Source organism: Parasteatoda tepidariorum, chromosome 1 (assembly GCF_982258835.1).
Source record: "Parasteatoda tepidariorum strain Cologne lab strain chromosome 1, Ptep-v5.0, whole genome shotgun sequence".
NCBI classification, from domain to species: Eukaryota; Metazoa; Arthropoda; class Arachnida; order Araneae; family Theridiidae; genus Parasteatoda; species Parasteatoda tepidariorum.
Genome location: NC_141755.1, coordinates 102,431,843 through 102,440,303, shown reverse-complemented (window position 1 = coordinate 102,440,303; position 8,461 = coordinate 102,431,843).

Here is an 8,461-nt window from a genome sequence, read left to right as displayed (position 1 = left end):
GAAAATGTACAGGTTACCATGAAAAGTACTGGTATTGACATCAATGATACATACTTTTGGTAATGAGCATTTCTGGTATAATAATTGGTGCAGTTTTAATAGGTACAAAATATTTTTAATATTTCTTAATATATAATGTTTCAAAATATTTCTTTAGAGTTAATTTGATGATAGAGATTACAGCATTCGACATTAGCAATCGAAAAGTCCATTTTATCTTTTAAAAAGCAACCATTTTGGCTCACTTTTCTATTCGTTGAAAATGTTCTGGTACAACAATCAGGCACACAACAATCAGAAAGCAAAAAAGCTAACAATCGGGGCAAAATAATTTCCGTCAGTGAATATCAGAACCCTGTACTAACGTAAACTTTAAACGACTATTTTCCACAAAACAAAAGTGAGTGCAAAAAAGTGTGGTGGATAATTAAGATGCTAAATTAAGATATTAGGGAAAGGAAACGCAAAAAGAAGATGAAAGGAAAAAAAAAAAGTTTTTAGATATTACTTTAGAACAAACCCAAGAGAAACGTACAGATCAGATATTTTAAGTGTTTTCAATTTTTATAATCAGTTTACAACAGGATTCTTGCCAAAAAGATTTCAGATTATTTATACACTTGGTACCGCTAACCAACGCCGATGATTACTCACAATAATTGTTTCTTGGCAGAAAACAGTTTTTCTACTCAAATTAAAATTATTCCCTTAACATATATATGTACTAAAATGAATTCCGTTTTCGAATCAGCCACATTCGATAGACCCATCTTCACTTGCTGTTTACTGAACCTCCTCCTCACTGAAATGCTTGCAACGTTTTACTCACCATCCATCACATTTTAATCACTTGCCCATGTTTTAACCGTCATCGTCTTACTTTTTTCAGTATTTCTATTTTATGAATAAAAAATTTGTTGAATAAAGCACATCATTCTAACATCTTTGCATTTCTACCGTCGATTGGTTTTTTATGTTGTACATAACCGCTCTTACCCAATTTTATTCGCTTTGTATTTTATTACATACGTACCGTTTTTAACCTGCTTCATGTAATTTTAAACTATTTGCACATTCATCTGATTTTATTGACTCTGAATGTTTTGTGTACCACGCATAGTTTTAATAATATAATGTATAATGTTTTAAATATATAATGTATATTTAACAATATAATGTATTTGTATATAATGTATTTTGTTGTATAAGACTGATATGCTTTGTCTTACATTTGTTGGAAAAAAGCCCGTTTGTTTCGCGCAGCATGTCCTTTTTTGAACCTTGTGTCATTAAACCCCACATTCAATTCAATTAACTATAAGTATTATAAATATTTAAATCTATTGGTGAACAGAAGTAATTTTTCTAACAAATCATTTTTCAAAATAACATTCATATTGTTATAACATTATATTGCTCAATCAAATTGGATGAGTTCACAATCGTCATTTAATAATTTCGCTTACCAAACCGGCGGATATATTGATTACTATTTTTGCTTGCATCTCATCCTGCATGAAGCTGATCTTTAAGTTTTGAATTATTTAACAGATGTCTTCAACTGTAATTTATAACAATATATTAATGTTATTTGCACGAAAATAATAATTGTAAAACGGATAATAAGATGAGTGACCACCTTTCTAAATAACTTTATCTTAAATGTAGAGCAGAATTACATTATAATAGTAAAAAAAAATATTATCTTAGTTTTAAACTCTTGAATTAAAAGTGTAATAATAGCCCATACTGCTATAAATACGCTTACGGAAAAAAACTTTAAATTAAAGATACAAAAATATTTATAGAAAATGTTTCGTATGCTTATAACTTTTATTAATTTTATGCTGAGGACAACCAAAACAACATGGAATGAGGAAAAACTAGATCCTACCAAATGATATTTTGGCCAATAAAAATGCGCGAACAACAAGGGAAAAATGCGACACCATTAAATTTTTGTATATAGTAAGAAACATAAATGCTATCGAAATCTATAATTACTGAGGAGTTGAAATCATCTTGCAACTATTAGAATCACCTTGTCAGGCAATCCAACTGGTTTAAATGTTTTTACAATGTAACAGATTCATATAGAGTTTTTTCCTCTCTTCGTTCGCCAAACCACACATTTCACTTTTGTTGAGGATTCTAAAAAAAATATGTAACGAAGGGTATTCATGACATAGCATTCTTCTTTAAAAAAAATTTTGATATCGAAAATACAAATAATTATTTATCACGAACCAAAGTAGGAATACTCTATAATAAAACATTAATTTTTCTTCATCGAGTTGGAAGTTGCGATTGAATATTATGGAGTAGGTTGCGAGCATTTATAATGAATATGCCATGCTTAAAACCAATGGGAAGTTCCTGATGTATTGTTCGATGTCACATCGAAAGGACACTTACAGGGGGTTTCGAGAGTGTTTATACACCACTTCAACATTCGATGCGAACACAATGGAATCCCTCTCTAGATTGGAATATCAGGTGGTGTTTTCTAGTTTCAATAATAAAAATGTTTCATCGAGCAACTTTGAAATAAATGAACAAGTTGTCATCATATGCCTTATTGGTATTCATATTTTTCTTTTTAATTGGTGTATGGCATTTCCCCGTGCCTATTTCTTCGAGGAAACTGGAAGAAATTCGAACGAAAATGACGAAACTAAAAATGACCAATGCAATTTCTTAGTAACGAGTATTATTTTAATTGAAACAAATCAAATTTACCATAGCACCAGAAAATAAATAGTTTTTCCGCATTTTTAGGAAAAAACTATTTTCGTGTATGTTTATTATAATTTTTTTTAGTTTTATGTAAAACTTTAAAATCTAAACATAATTTAAGAGTCGATTTGAGTATTCATGCATACTCAACATTGTATGATTATAAAAATGTGTATGTTATTGTGAACTCAAAATGTGTTTTTAGTAGTGTACAGATTTAGTATGTGATTTGTTAATAAAGTATAATTAATAAAATTTGATTATTTAACAAAATTATGCTTTGCTGTACTCATTTACATAGAATGTTGAAAAAGTAGAGTTATTTTAATTTCTAAGGAAAATTATTACATTTATTTTTCCCAGTTGTTGCATTTTAGTTTTCACTCATTTAAAAAAAATATGTATTTGAAAATTAATACTGTTATTTAAAACAATATTGGAAAAGAAAAATTATTCAAAAAAATATTTTAATAATTTTTATTTTTCATAACCGTCGTTGAACAGCCTGACCCAATTTTGGGTCTCTACTAATGCTCAACTCCATAGCCTTGTCATTTTGAACTCAATACAGAAGACGAGGGAACTCTTGGATCTGGTATTGGGAGAAATTTACCTTCGTGGAGGACTGTTTGAGGAAACTATCCCGTATTTGCGTTAGATTGAGAGGAAAACCAAGAAAGCCTCCCACGGTTAGCTTGACGGCATCTTCTACCAATTTTTCCATTTCGGTTGGAAGGAACTTACTTCTTCCTGAGTGTTTTTTCCTCGGTAATTTTTTTACTGCAGGAGAAACTTGCCATCCCTGGTGGTTAAGTGGTGAAACTGGTTAAATATGTAAGTCAACTTATAGGCAACACGCTTCTATCTAAGGGACGAATAGGAAAAGAGGTTGATGGACATCCAAGAAAATTCACGATTTAAAAACTAACACTGAATTTTAAAAAATAGGCTTAAAAGTGTACTCATCACCTGTTTCAAAACGAAATTTTGTTTTAGAGTTTAGTGTAAAAGCTGAACACAGCTTGCCAACAATCAGTTTCCTACCATACATCAAGAAAAATTTCATTTCAACTAGGAGGCTTCACGCCATTCGTTGAATATTTTCGCTTCCTAAAAACACCGACGTTGCGAAGCAGATGGTTTAGCCCTTGATCCTTCATAATCATCAAACTAGACAACAAAAAAAACTGAAATCTTTAGAAAAATTGCTGCATTTGGAACACTTACTCTAAGCATATGTCTATATTTTTGTTTTCTTCAACGTAAAAGTTTCTTCAACTACGCTATCTTTTAATATAGTGTTATTTGCTGAAATTAATCTCTTCTCTTTTGTCTGTCATTACGCCGGCCTCTCAGTTTATCAGTTGCAGAAGAAGAAACTAGCGGACATTGGAAATAACAATTCAAAAACATCTTCAACTCCGTTCGAATCACGTAGAAAGTTCTAAATGAATAAATTCTAAATTAATGAATTTAAATGAACAATATAGCTTTGAAATTGAGGTTTTGGATGAAAGGGGGAAAAATTCGAGATTCAATTCCGAAAATTTAAACTACAGTATGGGGTTAGAGAATTAATCGAAAATGGTATTTATGTGATGTTAATGAATGAGAATTAATTCTATCTTTTTGAAAATGATACACGTGTTGCTCGAGGCAAATTTGGTTAGACAGTTTATTGACAAAATGGAATACTATTTTGAAAATAGCTTGGCAACCGTAGATACCAATCTGTGATGGATTATAATGGGCAATTTGAATAATAACTGATAAGGAATTATTTGTCTAGCATGTTTCCTGTTCTAAATTAATTGATATGTGGCGTTTGCAAACTTTAGTAATTATTAGTAAATTATTAGTATAATTATTGAGCAATTATTATCGATCAGCTGATACGGGCAGTTTCCCTACCCTGGGTTAGTATAGATAGTTCCATTTTAGAGAATAAACCTTCATATAGCCGAAAAATGTCTCAAATAAAAAAAGTAAATTAATTAGCACTGAACTTAGGGAAAAATACCAGTTTCTGAATTTTGAAAAATCTGTGACTACTATAGAAATGATGGAACAAAAAAAGGTTTTTGGAACTCATTACTTACCTCATTGACGCATTTTATATGAATACTCTAGTAAATGTAGCACTAATCTTAGGGAAAAATACCAGTTTCTGAATTTTGAAAATCTGTGACTACTATAGAAATGATGAAACAAAAAAAGGTTTTTGGAACTCATTACTTACCTCATTGACGCATTTTATATGAATACTCTAGTAAATGTAGCACTAATCTTAGGGAAAAATACCAGTTTCTGAATTTTGAAAATCTGTGACTACTATAGAAATGATGAAACAAAAAAAGGTTTTTGGAACTCATTACTTACCTCATTGACGCATTTTATATGAATACTCTAGTAAATGTAGCACTAATCTTAGGGAAAAATACCAGTTTCTGAATTTTGAAAATCTGTGACTACTATAGAAATGATGAAACAGAAAAAGGTTTTTGGAACTCATTACTTACCTCATTGACGCATTTTATATGAATACTCTAGTAAATGTAGCACTAATCTTAGGGAAAAATACCAGTTTCTGAATTTTGAAAATCTGTGACTACTATAGAAATGATGAAACAAAAAAAGGTTTTTGGAACTCATTACTTACCTCATTGACGCATTTTATATGAATACTCTAGTAAATGTAGCACTAATCTTAGGGAAAAATACCAGTTTCTGAATTTTGAAAATCTGTGACTACTATAGAAATGATGAAACAAAAAAAGGTTTTTGGAACTCATTACTTACCTCATTGACGCATTTTATATGAATACTCTAGTAAATGTAGCACTAATCTTAGGGAAAAATACCAGTTTCTGAATTTTGAAAATCTGTGACTACTATAGAAATGATGAAACAAAAAAAGTTTTTTGGAACTCATTACTTACCTCATTGACGCATTTTATATGAATACTCTAGTAAATGTAGCATTAATATTAGGGAAAAATACCAGTTTCTGAATTTTGAAAATCTGTGACTACTATAGAAATGATGAAACAAAAAAAGGTTTTTGAAACTCATTACTTACCTCATTGACGCATTTTATATGAATACTCTAGTAAATGTAGCACTAATATTAGGGGAAAATACCAGTTTCTGAATTTTGAAAATCTGTGACTACTATAGAAATGATGAAACAAAAAAAGGTTTTAGGAACTCATTACTTACCTCATTGACGCATTTTATATGAATACTCTAGTAAATGTAGCATTAATCTTAGGGAAAAATACCAGTTTCTGAATTTTGAAAATCTGTGACTACTATAGAAATGATGAAACATAAAAAGGTTTTAGGAACTCATTACTTACCTCATTGAAGCATTTTATATGAATACTCTAGTAAATGTAGCACTAATCTTAGGGAAAAATACCAGTTTCTGAATTTTGAAAATCTGTGACTACTATAGAAATGATGAAACAAAAAAAGGTTTTAGGAACTCATTACTTACCTCATTGACGCATTTTATATGAATACTCTAGTAAATGTAGCATTAATCTTAGGGAAAAATACCAGTTTCTGAATTTTGAAAATCTGTGACTACTATAGAAATGATGAAACATAAAAAGGTTTTAGGAACTCATTACTTACCTCATTGAAGCATTTTATATGAATACTCTAGTAAATGTATTCATTACATTTTAATAAATAAAGAACACCTTATTAAATCATCCAAATGGTTAAACTTTCTGTAGTGAATCAATCTATTTGAAATCGAAGAAAAAGTTCAACCTTAAGTGCATAATGATAAAATACCTTCAAATTGAATTCGTCTGGCCTAAACATTTTTATTTCTTTTTGGACTTATTTGCGTCGTTTCGGGCAGCAAAAATTCACAGCTATCTAACCATGTCACGTTTTTGGATATATTTTTTTAGCAACTTTCATTTAAAGATTAGGAAAAAGTTATAATCACAGTTGACTCGCTACATGTGTGCCTCTCTTATTTATAATAATTTTGATATGCGTGCCTTATTTAGATTATAAATAAAACAAGTTTTTCTTTCTATTTTTTTTATTAATTCATTCCTATTTTTTAACAGAAATAAACGAATTTCATTTTCATCTAAAAACGATTTTTCCATTTTTTTTATAATAAAAAATTAAAATTTTATTCTTTTGGTAGCCGGAATGTAAAGTCACCGGGTTGGTTATAAAAGGTTAACCTTTTAACCTTACTTTTCACCTAAATTTAGAAAAGGAACAATGCGTGACAGACACGGTCATTCCCTATGATACAGGGAGTGAAAAATTTTAGAAGGGAAAAAAATCTATGCTTTTTCGATTGCAATATATAGTGTGATGGAAGTTAGTTAAGTAGTAATAATAAAATTTAAAAAAAGATTTGAAATTAAAATTCGACAACATTATCGACTCTACTAAAAAAATTTTGGCACGCACCACACTTAGCGTAAATAGAGTGTGAGACGATATGATACTTAAAAGATAATTTATTTTACAAATTTATTTTATATGAATATGAAAAATTAACAGTACATTCACTTTTTTTTCATCAGATCCCTGTCACATTATTTTGCATAATGATCAATTCTTACTTTTAAAATGTTGCTTTAAGACAAAAGGTGGAGTTTTTCTTTAACCTTTTTGTTAATGAGAATAACGGAAAACCTGGTATTAATGTTAAATGAGTCTCCAAAAGATTATCTTTGGTATGGTCCTATAGTACCTTGTAATATAATACCTGGCCTAGTTTGAATAATATTAGTTAATATTAATGGGAGATATAGGGCCGTGTATGAATGCAGTATATTCAGCAAACATTTCCTCATTTTAATGCAACATTCAATTATATTTGCATACATACATATTTACATATAGTGCCACATTGTGGGCCCCCTTATCGGTCTAAAATAATTTGACTTTGGTATGGTTGTTGCTGCAGTTGTAGTTAATTTACGTCGCACTGGAACTGCACATTGATTATTGGCAACGGTCTGGTAAACATCCCTGAGGATCATCAGAAGACATGCCATCACAATTTTGATCCTCTGCAGAGGGGGTGGCACCCCCGCTTCGGTAGCCGGACGACCTGCACGCGAAATCGAGCACTTTCCGTTCTTTACTGATGGCTCAAAAACTAATAGTCACACAGCTGTTGTGGCTGATGGATCCATTGTTTCAGAAAATTCTGTTCAGTATTTACAAGTGAGGCGCACGCCATATTCTTGGCTTTACAGTTTATTTCATCTCAGCCATTAAAGAAATGGTGTATATATATAGTGTGATTCGAAAAACTGTATTGAAACATTGCTAAACTATAATCAAACCTCATTCCATTATCAATTGTATTTTTCATCTCTACAACACTTTAAAAATTTCTGGGTACAAAGTAATTTTTTCGTGGATACCTGGACATACTGGCATTTTAGGAAATGAATTAGCAGATCGGGTTGCAAAATCAGCACATAACCTAACTCATCACAAATCAACGTTATCAGACGCTAAAAATATTATCAAATGTTCAGAATGGCAAAAAAACTGGAATAATGAGACAAATAAGAAACTACATAGTATTTATTCTAACCTACAACCTTAGACACAACTTAATATACCTCATAAACTAGAAGTTGTTTTAAACCGTTTACTCATCGGTCATACTCACAGACATCTTCTACTAAATGAGAGTGTTCCCATTGTAAGGAACCACTCACTGTGA